Source organism: Corvus brachyrhynchos, unplaced genomic scaffold, assembly GCF_000691975.1.
Source record: "Corvus brachyrhynchos isolate BGI_N302 unplaced genomic scaffold, ASM69197v1 scaffold70, whole genome shotgun sequence".
NCBI lineage: Eukaryota > Metazoa > Chordata > Aves > Passeriformes > Corvidae > Corvus > Corvus brachyrhynchos.
Genome location: NW_008236217.1, coordinates 5,287,137 through 5,305,745, shown reverse-complemented (window position 1 = coordinate 5,305,745; position 18,609 = coordinate 5,287,137). Strand labels below are relative to the sequence as shown.

Sequence of the window (18,609 nt, the reverse complement as noted above, 5' to 3'; positions counted from 1 at the left end):
TCAGCTTTTCTCTTTCCCTCTTCTGTCCCTTTTTCTTCCCCTTTACCCCTGCTTCCAAATCTTTCTGTTTGCCCATGTCTCTCCTTTTCCTCCCGTTACTTCCCTGCTCTACTACATCATGAACCTGTTTTTTTGCCGTGGTCTTGGTGGAACTTGTGCTTGCCACAATCTCCTTTCTCACTGACACCTCTCTGTACCACAGACTCTCTGTCCTCTGTTCTGGGCCTCTCCTCATCCCCTGCTGCTCATGCCCTCAGCAGCTCCCAGGAGGAGACACAGATGGGCTGGCACTGAGCACAGCCCATGGGAATGTAGGGACCTGAGCCCACACCTGAGCAATATGCAGTCCTGAGCCCTTCTTCAGGGGCTGCTCAGATGTGCAAGCCATGGTGCACCAGATGAACCAGATGAGAGAACAGGCAAGAGTTAAAAGCAGGCTTTCCTACAGTGTAAGGAATAAGATAGCCAGTGTCTGTGCTTTGGAGTGGGAATATTTTCGATAACCCCTTTGCTCACCTACACTGTGGCTGCTAGCATAGGGACAAAAGTCCTGGTGGAAAAAAAACCTAAAAATGAGCAGACATCATCTGTTGGGTAGTGAGCCTCTTGCTGGTGTGTGTGAACAGTCTTCTACATGGCAATGGTGCATGTGTGTGACCTCAGGAGGTGACAGCCAGTGGGACTGTGGGCAGCAGCATGCTGGGAGATGCACACTGAGGGAGCTGTAAGCCTCCAGTATGCCCTGCTGCATTTGACACGAGCCCAAACAGAATGCAGCCCAGAAACAAGCACACCTGTCTTCAGCACTGCTCATCAGCATGCAGAAAGAGCTACATCTGCACAGCAGGGTACAGCTACCAAGAGCTGAAGCCCAAGAGAGGGATGCTGGGGACAGCATGTTCAGACATGACCCACAGCCTTATGCATTTCATGGATCAGCAGCAGGGAGGTTTGCGCATCTCCTCACCTGCCTTCCCACTCCCATATGTGCTTGGTAGCCACTGTGTCCCCTTCCCAGGCGGTGGCTGTCACTGCAGCAATGCATTGCATGGATATTTGTTCACAGTCAGGAGGAAAGGGCGCAGGCAAAACTGGCCCCCAGTGCTCCCCTTTGGCTCGTGCCCAGTCCCAGTGACACTACAGAAATAAAAGGAAGGCTACCAGGGACACTCAGAATACTCTGAAAAAAAACCAAACCAAGACAGAAAAAAGGGGCTCATTTTCGTAACTCCAAGCCTTGCACTCCTGTATGTCTTAGAAGGAATTATATTACTCTCCAGCCTTAAAAATAGTCTTGGATTTGGAAACCATCATAGTGCAGATCTTCCTTTACAGGAAGGTTGATAGCAAGGCGTGAAAAAAAGAAAAAAGAGCTGACAAGGATCTGGAATCAAAGGCAGGGAAGCACTTAGAGACACGATGACAAGAAGTGCTATACAGATGCCACATTGAACGGACTGACAGATTTCTATCTAAGCTGTTCCTCCTCCTGGTTGCATTCATCTCCCAGCACAGTGCTTCTTCATCCATACCACCCCTGTGACTGTGATGGCACTTTCAGGGAAGACTGTGTTTTGAGCAGAAGTGCACAGTCCTATCCACCTTCCATATTCATAGGGCCCTATCCAAAGCAGCAAGGCCAAGTCTTTGGTGCCCAACCTGTGCAGTGCAGCAAAGGGGCAGATGGCAGGTGGGGTGCCCCTAGCTCAAGTCCACGCATGTTTTACTCCTCCTTTTGACCCATGATAAAAATAGACCAGGTCAAGCTTCACTTCTCATGCAGAAGCTTAAAGATATCAGTTCATAGGCCTCAAGCAAATACCTGTGGGTGACCAACAAGACAGCTGAGAGTTTTCCTCTTGTGGTGGGAGCTGCACAAGCAAGGCAGTGCTTCAGCCGTGAAAAAATTGAAGCTGTTCCTCCTGCCGAGCACACACCAGAAAAAGCACAAATGATCAGCGCTACTTTCAGCTCATTTGCTGGACAAATTACATCTGATGAAGAAATGGCACAGGTGGGGCTGTTGAAATGAAGGGTGTGCAGAAGGGAAAACTGTGAGAGACCCCCAGGCAGGTCTCCTCACACCTGTGAGCGGCAGGGGAAGAGCAAAGCCTCCCCACACCAATCCCCACATGTGCCCAGTGCTGGGGACTCCCAGCAGAGGAAAGGATGGCATGGTGGCTGATGGGCTGCTCAGGCCAGGCAGGTCACCCTGGTTTCAGTGGAGGGGCCACAGCGAGTGGCTGCTGGCTGGGGACCACTGCAGCTGGTGGGCACAGTGGACCCAGCAGGCACCAGTGCTCCTCTGAGGAATTTGGCAGTCACCCCACTGCAAGCAACCAGCAAAGCGTCAAAAAGAGACCAAAAACTTATCTTTTAAATTGATCTCAGAAGATACAGCAACACAGATTTTGAAAGCAAAATCATAGTTCTGACAAATTAAAAATTATTGAAATTTGATTCATCATTCTTATTATCTAACTTTAGGTGGGAGAAGCAAAATTTTCCAGAGAGGAAAGCTATATGGTTGGGTTCAGGTGTGATACAAAGGCAGTTTAAAGTACCCCTCCTTTATCTTCATTTTTATCTTCTTTTAAATGAAAAAGAGCATTACTTTTTCTTTTTATTTTTTAAAATCAATTTGGTAGAATTTAGGCTTTGAGTAGGAAGAAGACATCTTCACCATAAACAAAAGATTGTGTGTCTAAGTTTGTATTTGATAGCTGTCTTCCAACAGGTAATTAGATTAAATAAATGCACCAGATACTCATTGAGAGTTAACAGTAAGAGAGCCAACAATTACATACAGGAAGATGTGACACAGTCGCTTTTGATGGTTTCCCCTGTGGTTTTTACTTCTCCTTTTGGCGAAAGTGAAACAACTGTGATTTTTCTCATTTCCACTCTCTTCAGAAATTGTGAAAGTATCTGTCTTTCTTGTTATATCAGCATCTTCACTTTGCTGTTGATTCAGAAGCAAATCCAGTTGTACAAACAGATTAAGGCTAAAATGAAACACAGCTAGAAAACAGCATTTTTCTCAAACCAGTAGTTTATGCATAAAATCACCAAGTCACAGAATCACAGAACAGCTGAGGTTGCAAGGAACCTCTGTGAACCTCCTAGTTCCCCCCTCTGCTGCTCAAAGTAGATGACATATGGAGACCAAAAAAATAGGAGTGTGCTGTGCCTGGCACTTCAGTGAAATGAATGCAAAAATTTCTGTAAAATACTAGCACTTTCTTAGTGCATCTAATGAACAGTCATTGTTTAGATATTTTGGAATACAGGTGTCATCCAGAATTCATAAAGTGGGCCAGAAGCACTAATCTTCATCCCAGAAATTAGCAACAAAGATATAAAATCAAATGAATACTTGTATACTCGTGCCCCAAATTAGAAGTTTTTTGACATAACAGCACACCAATGAAAAAATACCGAGCAACTTTCCTTTAAGCAGAATGCAGAGCATTGCTTTTGTGCTTACAAGCCCCTGGGTGTGTGAAGCCACCTGTATTTTCATAGTTTCCTTAGCCACCAATTTATTTTACACATAGGAGATGTACACTCTTCATCAACATTTAGCTACAAGCAGCAAGCATGGTGATGTTTTTGAAAGAATATGCAAAGGCAGCTGCATCCAGTGTTTCTACACAGGGACACTTGGCAGCAGCACACTTACACTGGCTGATCTGTGTCCTGTTCTGAGCCACTGACCCTTTCCTGTGCTCCCTCTAGGCAACCAAGTCTCTAAACATTGGTTTAGATGCAAGATTTTTTATGCCCTAGTTCTAGCCACCTGAACTCTCTTGGATCTAGCTCCTCATGTCTACTTCTGAACTACATCACACTGTGGGAGCCACCAAACACACCTGTGCTTGTGCCCACACACGGCTGTGCCTGAGCAAGCAAGAGGCAGCTGTCCAAGATCATTTGCTTTAGAGACAAGCAGGCCACTGCAAGGCTCTCCCTCCTTACGGGTCTTTCTCACTTAATCCTGCAAATCCAGCAGCTCCAGATTTATCTTTCTTCAGGTTCAGATGCATTGAGGTTTTTGGTACATGTTTTTCTTACAACTCAGTGGAAGATTTTCTTACCCTCTGTTTCTTGCCACCCCTCTGCCAGCTGTCACCATCCCCAGAGCAGAATCAGGACCACAGCCTCAGCCTCTGTTTTAAGGGTGGACTGTCTTGGAGAATGATGCCTGAGACAATAATGCTCTAGATGTCTTCCCCATGCCCGCTGTTCCTGGCCCTGTGCTGCTCATTATTCAGGTCTGAGCTTCTGTGATTTCCAGTCAAGCAGTGGAAAGTAAAGCCTTGCAGATTTTGGTTTGCTCAAGACATCCCTTTGTGAATGGCAGCAGCGGAGGGACTGTTGCATGAGCAGTTCCAGCATCTGCATGATAAACAGGACAGCAGAAGCAGTGAGGACGAAAATTTTAAGTCACACCAAGGTAAATGGCTAAACCAACCCCAAACATCTACGCAGTGATTTCACTGCCATGTCAGTGGGCACATGGACAGCCAGGAACACTGACTTCAAACACTGGCAGGTTTGGTTCTAATATAATTAATTTAGAAGTAATTACTACTGCCACACAAAGTGAGATGAGCCTCAATATTACATAGGAATTTAGTCAAATTAAAAAATAATCAGCTCTTACCTTATGTATTTGAAAAGGAATCAAAGAAGAGGGATGTCCTCTGTTTAGAAAGTGGGAGATTTTTGCCGAAACCTGTAAAGTCGTGATTGAAAATGTTAACCTTCTGTGTGCTGAAATAAAACTACCATCTGACAATTTGATTGTCTCAGGGACAATGATTAAAGCTTTCTTCTTAGAATTACGTTGCTGAATGGTTGAGTACTTAAACAGACAGCCTTCTTTGTGCTTTTGAAAATCATATTGGCAACCTTGAAAATCTAGTTGCTGCTTTTCCCTGCCTCTACCCTCAGAGATGTTTATAAATTGTTAAGAAGTTTGAAAATTTTATTTACCAGGAATTGTAGATAATTGATTATTTTCAGACTTTTAAACATACAATAGACTCTAAACCCCAACTTTATAAAATATTTTTTGAACAGCAAAGCCTTCCGTAGATTGACCTGCCATGTGCTCATATGCATGCATTTGATAGGCCTATTTTCACGCATCAGATCAGGGAATGTAAAAAGACCATGGCATTTCACAGCATAGAAGAATAGATGAAGGGGGAGAGGGGGGAGCAGGAATAATAAATTTCTGAAGATAGCTGAAGTCTGAGAACATATCAACTCTTTCAGGCTTCTGGATTCGTACAAAGTAAAACCTAGGTTTGCAGCCAATAAGGCAGATGGTGATCTGCTGGTCATCACATCTCTTGAACAGACTTTAGCTCCATTCAAGATGCCTAGTCACAGGCTGGTAGGAGTACTTTTTGGTGCTGTGACTTTTCTCTACCCAAGGTAGATGGTCATAGAGATTTTAGATTTTCCTTATTCTTTTTTGGGCCAGTTCTTCTTGCTTTCCAGAGTACCTGTCCAAAGTATTTTGACACATCTGGTATGAGGCCTATCTTTGAAGTCATGTCAGTTACCAAAAACTAGGTCAACTCCCTAACTAACATCAACTTTTAAGAATTCTGCTTAAAAAAGTAATTTAAATATAGTCACTGTTCTGCTTCCCACAGTGCCTCCCTACTTCAATTATGTACAAAATTCACAGACAGAAGACCATTTTTGAGGAAACTGGCATGGTCTTATCTGGCTGAAAGGTCTTGAGATAACATTGTGTTCTCAACTGTTCTCTACCAGTGTAGAGAAAGTTCAGCATAAAAACAGAAGTCATTACTTAAAAAGGAACTATGATAAACATTCATCACCAAGCATTTGCCCATCAGAGATATTTAGAATGTTTATTCTAAAGGTAAGTTTCACTATGGTGATTTTTTTTCCCCAGAAACAGCTGATATACAATGTTTTACTAGCACTCAAATGGGCTCCAAGTCAAGCTGTTTGTCAACTGGAAATTTCATCTTGCAAAGGAAAAGTATTTTAAAGCTGCTCAGGAGTGAATTTCACATAAAGCAATAAACTTTATATAGCAGATTTGCATTCCTTAAGCTCATCTTCCTGCTCTGGAAATCTGGACTTCACAGCTCTGTGTTGTTGAGAACAGAGAATGGCTGAAAAGTATAGCAAATACTGTAGAAGTTTCTTCCATTATGTTATTTTCACTGGAGCTGCATTCATCGGAATGTCACCATCTCGCAATACCAGCAGCAGTAGAAAATATTATTTACATGAATCCACACATTTACATCATTCTTTCCTTGAATCCCATAGCAAGCCACCTTTTGTCTGAAGTCAGAGCAAACAGAAGAAAATAAACATTGTGCTGGTGAATGTGATTAACAAGGCATAAAACATTACAGCCATGGTGACTCTTAGATGGGAACAGAAGCATAAATGCCAACTAATTCTTTGTCTGTCCTGAAAACCAGGGCTAAATCATCCTGTTGGCAGAACTACTAGTGCTACAAGTACTCTTACGGGGAAACTGTCCCATGACGGAGTCTCTACAAGGCAGATTTCGTCATTTACCCACAATAAGAAGAGAAGAACAAACAGAAAACTGCTCAGAAACTGCCAGTGCTGAGAAGGGATGACTCTGCAGGCTGCAGATGTAGATTAACAGAGAGGGACCATCAGGAGCTATGACTCAGAGACAGTTTCAAAGCTGTGGTTCTTAGATTTGGGTGGAAGCCTTCCCCCAGAACTGCTTAAAAACTATTCTTATTTCTTTAGTCTCTGCCCTGCCACACTTCGTCATCTTTATCTCTGCCGATGCCTCCTTGGTCTACATGCTTTACTTTGCATCTCTTGCCTGGACTAATTCTTGTCCTACTGTCCCTCATTTTTAAGTCTTAACTTTTTATGTTTCTTCTTCCTCCACCCAAAGACTTGAGGATGGGGCATTTGATATGCCAGGAGCTCCTGACTAGGGCTGTTACAACAGTCAGAACAGAGGGAAGCCGAGGCTGATGGACAGCTGCTGCAGCTGATGGTCATAGCTATGTGAATTTCTACACCTGCCTGAGCTAAAATTCCCACAACAACACAGAGGGAACATGAGTACTGTGTAAGGACTCTCCTTCATCGACAGATAAAGTGGCACCAGAAGCGCTGCTCGTAAGAACAATCGGACTTTGGGTCACTCAGCTGTACTCCCTTACATTAAACCTGTGACAAACACTGGGGAGTAAAACAAATATTCATACATTTTTAGTTACATAGCCATATACATATGTGTTACAGCCAAGTATTAAAATTCTCATGCATCCATGATTTCACACTGACTTTGCACTGTATTTATATCACTACAAAAGAGGCTTTAAAAATTCACCAGATTTTCAGCAAGCGTAAATCAGTTTAGCTTCACTGCAGTGCATTGCCTTGACTTTGGTGAATTTAAATCAGACTTGAATCATTGAAAGTGCACTGACTTGTACCAGCTAAAAGTCTAAATTTAAGACACATAAAACAACTAATGCATTTATCTCTTTGCATCAAAACAAGCTTGGGTGAAAGCAAGCCAATGAGTCTGTCTGTATACATACTACTTTCCACAGGACTGCCAAAAATCTTTTGTTTAGAAAATGTGGCTGACATGAAATTCTCCATGGGAATCAAAACACAAAACTGTTAAAATTGCCTCTCTGCTGCTAATTACCTCTTCCAGTTCTCATCCATATGACTAAGGTTTTGCTTATCTGATAGCTAGAGTCAGAGTACTATTATGTATTGGTAAAGGAATTATTTATATTAAACTTAGTAATGAAATAACTGGCTGATTTCTTTCTGTCTAAAAGACAGGTCAATTTGTATTTATTTTTCTTTTTTTTTTCTTTAAAGCTGTGCAAGAAAATGCATTTATTTTTTAGGGAGCTACAAAGTAGAATTAAGCTGATACTCACTGCCACTATGTAGAAGGCAAATTGCCAACACTGCTGACATAAATGAGTACATAATCTGAGTAACCCTTAAAACTCTCTGCAATCTATTCTGGCTTCCACACTGGCATTGTGGACTTTGCTCTAGCTCCTCTACCAGACATTTTCCAGCAAGACCTCTCAGGCATAGTCTGAACTTCTAGGATCTCATCTCTGCTTGGTGCTTAAATCTGAGGTTTTTTACTTTGATCGTAACACAAGTTTTACTGTGTAAGTCACAACAGTGTGGGGGAGTCCTGCCTTCGAATGTGGAGCTTTTGCTGCTGAGATTCAAACACACTTTCACTGACCGCCCTCTGTAACAAAACTCTTCACCTGCAAGTAGCACACCCCAGGAACAGATTGTGAGTGGGGAGGTCCTCAAGCAGTCCTTTTTGGGAGAATTTTACAAGGCAAGTAGTATGCTGGGGCTGCTGCTGCTGCTGAATATGGAAAAGGCACTTGCACTTCCCCCCTACCCTCTCCACAGGCATGGAAACTATTTGGATCAGCACTTGCCTAGGTCCCTGGACATATCTAGGGTACTTGACAGGTATTTAGCCCAGGGTGGTGTCCATGGGCTCTGCCCAGGGACAGCTAAGAATAGCTGTGTTTACTAACACCTCTCACAAAGGACAGCCAAGAGCAGCAAGACAGGTAGTAGGGGGTGAATGGATAGGAGGAGTCAGGAGATTGCTTCCTCTTTCTGCTTCATTGAGTCACTCAGCATCTGCTTCCTTCACTTTACAGTGGGAGTTTCTAAGTTCACTCCCAGTTTTGATAGCTGGATGGAAAGAGGTGATGTACATTATGATTAATTTTCATAAGCAGCTATTAGGCTTGCTCATGGTTTTGAAAAACTCTGTCAAAGAGAAAATCAGACTGAGATCATGATCTGACTCCTTCCCCAGCTCTGTAAAGACTCAGTAGTCAGTGGACACCAAACCTTCTCATGTGCCAGGTTTATACCCCACTCTGACACATGTCAGTTTCAACAATGCAGTCAAACTCACCGGTTGGGCATGTCAGAGAAGAGTAGTATTCCCACAAGGGAACTTGTTTGCCTGACTTAGATATTCAAATTTTATCAGACAGGATCAGGATCTCCCTCTGCAGTAGGTGAATTTCCTTCTGTTCTGTATAAGGAGTAGCACAGGCATTTGTTCAGGAACATGACATCATTAGGTACTTCAGTGCAGGAACAAGATGAGTGCCAAAGCAAGGTAGATTGGGGCACAGCGGTGAAAATGTCAAGCAATGGAGGATCCACCACAGCATGACATGAGAGCCTGGAACATACATCTGTGTCTTCTCTTCTTCCTCATTGTTCACATATGTGTGTGCCATGCTCATCCTCTAAGAAAACATAGTATAATAAATGTGGTGGATTGATCAACCCTAGTTTTTACCCAGGAAGGGCCAAGCATTCTCTCCCCAGGAAGGGCCAAGGACAGGATATTTGCTGTGGCTGACATTACTCTGAGGGACTGGGTGTCTCTCAGCTCCCAGGGATGTGGTAACAATGAGCTTGGAGCACATAATCTGCCCCCCTGCCCTGCACCAGGCTCTGCCCACTGCAGCCCCATGGGGGCCAGAGACAGATACACCATGAACAGCAGAAACAGTGACTGAAACACTTTGCTCCAGGGTGTGGGACTTTCCACACATACGGTGTGGGGTCTGGCACAGGATGAGACTTGAGGTGTGTGATATGGAAAGGATTTCCTACTGCTGCTTCTAAATTAAGGAAGAGAATAATTTCCAGGGGTTGATTCTGAACAGCAAGGAGAGGATCTTGTCCTGAAGTGCCCTCTGTGAGTGAGAGCCTCTCTTTAACAACAGAGAGGTTGAAGTGAGCGTGGCTTTCCCTTAGTAAAGATAGCCTCTGTGAGCATCTTGTTATCAGCTGGATAAGTCTTTGAACATTCTAATTAAGGTCTGACTTCATCTAAATGTCTGTAGTCAGGAAAGATATGTAAGCATAGGCATAACTGGGCATGAGCTGAGTTATATTTGTCATAAAGAGGAATTCAGCAAATATATAACTGTCTTCTAGAATGGGCAGGGCTAGGCAAAGAAATGCAAGTAAAAGAAAAAGGAAGGAAGGAAGGAAGGAAGGAAGGAAACAGAACAGAAAAAGTGGAAAAGGTAGTGGGAAGAGGAACTTTCTTCTAAAATGGCCAAGGTTTTCTTTTACTCTACCCTCATCCCTTCCCTGTGTATCTATTACAGGTCCAGTGCTGCTTTTGTTTTATCACTGAGCATTAAGTGTGCCAAATCCCTTTGCAGAGTCTTGAACCACAAATGAGCCTCAATTTTGATTTTGCTACAGTCACTAGCAAATCCATTTATATCAAGGGCTAAAGATCATGGTGGCTTTGCTTGAAAAACATTACATCAGTAGCAAGAAGGTGATTATAACGTGTTAGGCTCGGTTCTTAACTACTTAATTCAGTTTGGGTCTGGTGTAATTTTATTTTTCCACCACTGGTGTGGAACCTAGAATAACCCTTTTAAATCTCCTGTACAGTTAATCCAACAGGCTGCTGTAAGGATATCAGAGCAAGGCTGGGCAGTTGCAGTCACTTTAAGGTGTTTCTTAAGGGAAATAATTATATTTAAAAGGAATAATACTTTCTGAAGACTTTTTTTTTTCTCTGCTCAGTCTAATGGAGCCCCTTGAGCTCAAGACATTATTTGTATATGACAGTACAAAATGGATATTTTATTTTAAATCTGTTTCAATTTCTTACCCTTGCTGAAATGCTAAAGGCTGTAACACTGATATATCTGCTTTCCAGGGACAAATGCAAGTAAGCAGGCCTTTAGAACATTTTGTAAATATTTCTGAAAGCACATTTAATATCCCTACATAATTTTTCTCCTTCTTGAAGTGTATGTGCTGTAGCTTGTTCTGAGACAGAAACCCCCAAAGTGGCCACTGAGCAATGCTGTGGACCACAGGAATTTTCAACAATGTCCTCTCTGACCTGCACTATTGTGTTTAACAATAACAGAACAGCCTATAATCCTTAACAATAGGAGAGTTATCATATATATACACACAGTCTGCAGAGCCATTGCAAACAGTATAGGATTCACTGCAAACAACCACCACTGCTTTCCTCAAGGATGTTTTAGCATTTTCTCCACAAGCTACCCACCAGATCATTAGGACTGAACTTTAGAACATCCCTGATGTACACATCACTTCTTGGCTTAAAAGCTTGACATGGGAAAAAAACCCCAACATTCTATATATTTATTTCCATTTAGAGAGATTTGTGAGTGATTAGAAGCTTCTTTGCACTTTCAGACATCAAAAGCCTGGTTTTAAGGAATGAAATTAGTTGTATTACTGCAGACAGAATTTATTTCTCCTTAAGATATTTTATGTTTTTTAAAAAGACATATGGCTAGAAAGAATGCTACTGTGCACATGAAGGAATGTTGTCTTAATATGCACTTCTTAAAATTAATTTGGTAATGCTTTGCACTCTCAAATGAAACAATACAATACTGGAAGTTCAGGAAGAGCTTGATAGGAGAAGTACAGCCTGATATATGCAGAGTTAACCTTCATGCCAGGAGGCCCTCAAGAACTCGGTCTGTGCTCCAACTCCTACAGCCAAAAATACAAACTGTTGTTCTGCTGGATATCTCCTTTCTGAAAAGTTCAGATATGCTTGCAAGTGCAGTGAACAGCCTTAGTGCTTACTTCCAAACTAGAAAAAGTGTGTTACACTGAGAGAGAGGGTTGTCTGTTTAGCTCGTTAAAAAGAAGATAAATTGATATCTCTTTAAACCAGCAGGTAAGATATGAGTGTCTTAAAATAGAGAAAATAGAATGTACCAAAGGGCTATTCAACAAAACAGAGAAGCGTGACAAGTACTAGTGCCTGGAAGCTGGATTTGGGCACATTGGATACGACACATCTCTCAGCAGCAAGGATGATTAATGGCTGGAACAAACCCCATGAGGTTCTTTATCCTCTGTCTCTTGCCATCTTCAGTTCAAGGCGTTATGAAAGATGGGACTTCACCAAATGTAAGTCACTGAATTACTCTAAAGACCAGCTGAATTAAATTCTACAGTTTGCATTAAACAAGCCAGAACAAATCTCCTGCTCATTCTCCCTCATAGAGATGAGTTTTTCCATTGCTTCCTCTGCACAGGGGCACTTGTGCCACAGTCCATGCTCGCAGCAGAGCATTTTATATTATGTCTCCCTTGCAGATGAAGCTTACTTAGTCCATTGTAAATCAAAATTTATAGTGAGAAGGAGCTGTAATCTCATCATACTGCCTTCTCACAAGATGGTGTCAGATAAAGGTCAATAACAGCATGGAAATCCAGCATAGGCTTGAGGCTTCAAAACACCCTACTCATGCTGAACTGCCCATGTCTTGGGATGACTAGACTGCCCTAGCTGTAAAATGCAGCACACTCTGGCCTCAGAGGGGTCTACCAGACTGACCCCTTGGCTCAGCATCATGCTCAGTGAGGTTTGCAGAGCTCCCTGCTGCCACAGCATCCTTGCTAGCAACAGGCAAAGTGGCCAGTGCAGCCCCACGGGAACACATGGCAGTGAGCACAGCATCGCTGGGCCCAGAGCAGCTGGTCACTATGCTCTGGGGCCAGGGCTGAGCAGGGAGAGCCCCTGGAAGAGAAAACCCACAGCTTGGCAGCATGCCTCAGCTTCAGAGCAGTGCCTCCAGACACTGGTGATTTGTCACACTAAGCAGTTACATCCATCTGCCATAACCATGTCAGGTGAAGCAATTTTGCAGAACCTTTCTGTTGAATTCCCATATTCGGATAGGTGCTGTTGGGAGGCAAAGGACATACTTTTCAAGCCTTGTGGTCTAAATTTGTAAATGAAGACTTGAAGGTGCCTTTGATGACTGGGAATTTATGACATTTTGAAAAACAGGTCATTAATTTAGGTGCCTATTTCTGTGCATGTGTTTCTAACTTTAGTCAGAAAGCAAGAAAGTGATGATCTTCCCATCTTGAAATGTAGAAGTAATGTAATTCAGGAGATTCTTCACTCACAGAGCTGTACTCCTCCATAATCTTTGTCTACAATCACCTTTGAATTCTTGGTTTCTCATTTGATTGGCCTGTAGGGTTGGATCTGAATAAACTTCCTTGGGACATATACCGTGGAAACAGTACTTTGTTCATATCATATCTACTTCAAACTAGTTATGGTTTGGTTTTCTTTTTTGTCTGTAACATCTAAATACACTTTTACAACGTGAAAACAATGTAGGGACAAATTTTTCACTTAGAAAAACTGCATTTGGGAAAGTTTGTCTGGGAGGTGTTGACCCTGAAGGTGCTTACAAGGTAGAGTATGCTGTCTTTAGGATTTGCTTAAGCAAATAGATTCCACAGTGCCTTGCTGGATAACATTAAGGACACTCTTACACATTTCTTAACTGACCTATGAAGGTCATTAACAGCAAGGTGTAGCTGCTATTGTGCCAGCCTGACTGTACCGGCCAGGAGATGGTCTGCTTTTTCCATTCCCTGTTATTGTACAAAATTGTACTCATGGGAGAGAGAGCCAAGGATACAAAATGCTGATGATTATTGTACCAGGGGTCTGGTAGTCCCACTTGCTTCCCAGCAAGCTTTAATATTTATCCCATGGTGATGCAACCTTCCCCTGCTGTTTTGAGCTGTGCTAACTGCTGTACATGTGCACAAAAAATTGGTCCCTGCCTCACTCAAACCAATATGCAAATCCCAGCACATACTGAAACACAGTAAGGAGTAAAGGAATATAATGACTCAACAGAAAGGGGAAAGATGTGGAAAACAGGGTAAAAATGTGAGATTTGTGGTTAACATAGCAAACAGAGGTCACAGCACACCAAATGCCTTATCCATATGCTAGTACTTGACAAGCTTCACAACTGCAGTGAATTTAGAAAGGTCTGAAGGAAGCACCTTTGTGATTTTGCTTAGGTGTCTTCCCACAATAAAGGAGTGGCATGGCATAAAGGTGAAGCTGTCTGACCAAAAAAAAGCATTAAAAAAACAAACACAACCTGGTATTAAAGGTCGATCTCAGAGTAGACTTAGGGCTCCATTATTTCAAAGTGTAATTATTGAATATTCCTGTGCTGGCAGATGCTGTATTGAGCACAGACATCACAGAGAACTGTCAAGGAGGTGATACAGAAAAGAATTTCACATAGACAAGTTTAGCGACCTGAAAAGGACACAATTTAAAATGCAGCCCAGGTAGCTCTATTTCTGCAATGTAAATCTACTGCTGAATATGCCCCCCATGGCTATTTCCTTTTTTACCCAGTTGGGCAGGGCTGAGCTGTGACATCTGTAAATTGAAACCCAGGTCCTTCATTTAATTTGAGACACTTGCTTTAACACAGATGGAGAGACTCATCTTCGTGTAAATGGGATGACCAATACAGTTGTACCATACGTGATAGAAAAATGGCATAATTGGCTAAAGCAGTGGAGGGCTTGGAGGTGAAGCCTATGCCAAAACAACAGGCTAAAGCTCTGAGGAAGGTGAGGGATGGCAGCATTACCCTCAAGGGAGGATTCATCTCACTTCTATGTAGCCTTCTAAAATTATGGTTTAATCCCATCACAAGATATGTGACAATTGCTCTCTCCATTACCTATAGAGGAGTCTATACTTACCCTGTTGTTGTAACTTCTAGGCAATTTAGGTTAGCTACTGTAAATCCCACTGCAGGTTCCTGCAGAGGAGTTCCCTGGTGCTTTCTGTTACTTTTCCTTTGTACATACAAACCCCACTTCTATTCCATACTTGTTCAGGATGAAGACCTCAAAAATGCAGAAGCATTACTAAGGAAAACTTGTAGAGGGAAAGATTGACTTTTTTCTTTTGCTGAGCAGGCACTTTCATTTCACAGATTTACATCAATGTTTTCACTTACATGCTTCCTGAAGTATTTGTTTTGAGGCTGAAGCTCTCCATATACAGAACTCATGCATGTTATATGAGTTAAAAGAACAGCAATTGCTGGAACAAAGAAATGAATATCCATTACATTTTCAGCCCACTGGATATTTCTACACGTAAATCCTTTTGGTGCTTTTGGACTGGTTCTAAAAAAGTGAAATAAAAACAAAAAAGCCAAGAGCATGCTAACCCAGTTTGCTCCCAATTCTAACAAGAACTGCTCAGATGTGGCCAAATGACTTCTGCTAATAAGTGAAATGTACATACGAGTTATAGTCATCGTGTCAGTGTGAAGGAAGACTAAAAATAATGCTCTTTTCATTTTCTATACAATGTACGCTTTGAAAGGTGTTATTTTTTCAGTCAAGTAATTATAGGGTAGAGAGAATGTGTGGCCAATGGCAAGAGGTTAATTACATGACCAAACACCCACTACATCTTGCTCAAAGAGCCCTGAAATGATTACACATTGTTGTAACTTATAGGCTAGTCTGGACTGCTGGTTGGAGGGCTACCCTCAGCTTAAAAGAAATGCATAACTTCTACCTAAGAATCTTTACCATCTTTAAAAATAATGCTGTATACCACAGAGAGATTAGCTAAATTTCTGGCGACAGAAGATGTCAGTTTATTTACACGGTCCACCTGAGAATTTTACATGGACTCTATTTTTCCTTTCCCTTCTTATGGTTAGCCAATTTCTCATCTTCTTTCACAACACAGCAGTTGGCAAGAAAATACTTTAGAGATCTGTAATTAAAAATGAAAACTATCAGAAAGCTTTTTTAATACCTGCAGCAGCTCTGAACTTCGCTTTAACTGATTTTATTTTAGATTATATTGGATAAGGCCAGGAGAGATCATCTGATCATCTAATGTGTATACCAGTCACTAGATTTCTCCTCAATGCTTCTGCTTTGAGAAAAGCACTCCCTGGATGTAAAGGGTTTTCAAGAAAAATATTCAGTATTTATCTGAAAATGAATCCAGCAGATATCACAGTATTAGGATAACACTGACTGCTAACCTCTTACTGGGACCCAACTCTGTTCCCATGTGCTTTTGATTTACAGGAGCTGTTCACCTGAGGACAAACACACAACTTGCTGAAGTCAACCTGGATGCTCGTATGCTACAAGACAGTCAAGACAGTCTAACTCTCATCCACCGTGTTGAACACGGATCACAGCACAGTTCAGTAAAGACAGGACAAAGGCTGTCTGTGCTCTGAACCTACAAACACAGGTATGCTGGAGCACCCCATCCAGGCAGAGGACCCTGCCTTGAAGCCAGATGCACAAGAAGAGCTTCCAGGCTCTTTCTCTACTGCTAAATGGTCCCCTGGGCTATTTCAGCATCCAGATCCACTCCTTCATGCACAACTACCTGTAAGTGAAATGGTTAGCAAAGTCTGGCTGTGAAATCAATAGCTCATAGACAACTCCCAGGCATGGACTAGGAAAGAGCATGTGCTGGTGACCACTCCAGCAGGCAATTTACACGCAGTCACTCTGTTTTAGAGCTAAATCAATTTTAAACCATGGAGGTGGTCAGGCTAGGTCAGTTGGCTGTAGGGCTAGTGAAAGGTCCTTACATTGCCTATTTTATTAGTACAAATATAACTTGAGAGAGGTTTCAACCCAAGAACTGTTTACTAATAAATTACTTTGAAATGTTATCTATACATAATAAAAATGAAGCATCTTCCTTAAGGGAAGTTTCTTGACAGTTTTTGTAATTCATCCATGTATAAATCAAAAAGTAAGATACATTTATTAAGATAGCTGCCATTTCATACAGTTCTGTGCTTCTCTCTCCTAAAAATAGAGCGAGGATAATTGTACTGAAAAACCTGAAGATTTCCAAAACCCAATTACATAACTTGCCACACTTCCTCTGTTTTCCCCTCCTGTATTTCAAAGAGGTCAAGGTTATTAAATATAGGCTTCTGCCTTCATACAGTAAGAAAAGCAGGAACTAAACACATAGTAAAGATTTTTCATGTAATGTGAACTTGCTCACGTAGCCTACATATAACTACATTTACCAACTGAGCTTTGAAATTGATACTTCGATGTACACAGTGTGTGCAATTCTTGAAGGTGAGATAATGGTGCATTAAAAAACTTCTTTTCTCTCCCTGATTTGTATGCGCTTATAGTGTCCAAAGCTGCAATCCTTATTCTGAATAATTTATTTTCCTCAGTGGGTGTGTCGTCTATGTAGAGACCACAGTTTGATGACCCAGGTTTGTTAATGTTGCTCAAGCATAAGGTTTTGCACTGCATTATGGAAAATTACAGCTCTGGTACCTCTGCTCTCAAAACACGTGCACACTTGGGAAGCCGTGAGAAGGGTTACTTTAATAATTTTAGTCTTACATATGGATTTATAACTTTCAGTAGTGTGCTGACTTACACAGCGTGGCACTATACATCAGATGCATGCTGCCTCAGAAAATTAATGCTGCATTCTGGCAACCATATGGGCAGCTGGCGAGCAGCCAGGAGACCAGCAGAGCATGACCCTACCTTCATGCAAACCTTCCCTATGCAAGAGAACTGTTTGCATGGACTGCACTAGGCAAGGAGCAGAAATAAAGGGATCCTGTACGTGGCTGCTGCTCATAACCATCAGATCCCGCAGGGACCGATGTATGCCAATGTGATTAATGAGAGGAGCTGCACAGACAGCAGACAGAGCCTTGTGACAGGTAATCACATGGGCACTTGTGACTTCTTGATGTCCAGGGAATGAAGAGGCTTGTAAAGGCTTTCTTGTGTATCTATGTTTCTTTATGGATCTCTTCTAGTTGGTGCTCTCACCTGTGACAAAATTTAGCTTGCAAGCTCTGCAGGGAAGGGCATTTATCTTATTTGTTCTGTAAAATACGTATTACACATTGAGTGCTGAACAAACAATCAGAATAATGGCTTACAGTAGCTTAGTTATCTTTAGCACCTTAAAAAGAACACTGTTCAGCAAGAAAAGAAATTAAAAAAAAATTACCATCACTTGCAAGGAAAGCAGTTTTTGTTTCTCGTTCTTTTGCTTCACTTACCCTATTATTTCTTATCAAGCATGTGATCTTCTAAAGACTTAAATCTAACTCTGACACCAGCTTCAGTGGGAATACCTGTAGGAATGATGGCCTGAATTGGAAACTCCTCAAATGGGATTGTCTTCTCACTGTGTAAATGATAAAAATCTCACAAAGAATACAGAGGAAAATTTAATTTAATGGTTTCAAGTAACTTTATGCATTACCTTAAATGGAAGGTGCCTTGATGATAGTCAAACACAATCCTGTTTATAATGCATTTTATGTGTATAATGCTTTCCATTTATAAATATCTCTAAATTTTTTTACATCTGTTCACAGGAATCATGTCACTCTCCAGGCTTTACAGCAGCTCTTTTACTTCTCATTGCAATGGCCCTGTGAAAAAAAATAGGGATTGCAAGTGAAACAGCACACATTTTCCACTGTAAACTAGCTGGTACACTGTAATTTCATGCTTTAGTTCCCTGCACACTAGCTTTTTCAAGGAAATCAGGGCTTATGTTTTACCTTCCACAGTACAATCTCTATATGCTGGTCCTGCTGGTTCAGTCAGACATCTAAATTCTTGTCTACGCTAGTATTTTTCTTAAATCCTGATTCTGTACTA

The 18,609-nt window shown here is 41.8% G+C and overlaps 1 long non-coding RNA gene across 2 annotated transcripts in view; it reads right to left on the bottom strand.

Annotated features, from left to right (window-relative positions):
• Window positions 1-2,367: 2,367 nt before the first annotated feature.
• The window catches only part of LOC108449545, an 18,033-nt gene continuing 1,791 nt past the window's right edge, over window positions 2,368-18,609 (bottom strand). Inside the window, exons 2-6 of one of the 2 annotated variants that reach the window (XR_001865736.1) lie at window positions 18,206-18,377; window positions 18,000-18,127; window positions 14,913-14,998; window positions 4,667-4,738; window positions 2,368-4,398 (exon numbers count right to left, since the gene is read on the bottom strand). This is a non-coding gene — a long non-coding RNA (uncharacterized LOC108449545). Of the gene's footprint in view, window positions 4,399-4,666; window positions 4,739-14,912; window positions 14,999-17,999; window positions 18,128-18,205; window positions 18,604-18,609 lie in introns of those variants that run through there. The other variant, XR_001865735.1, reaches the window with a different exon arrangement.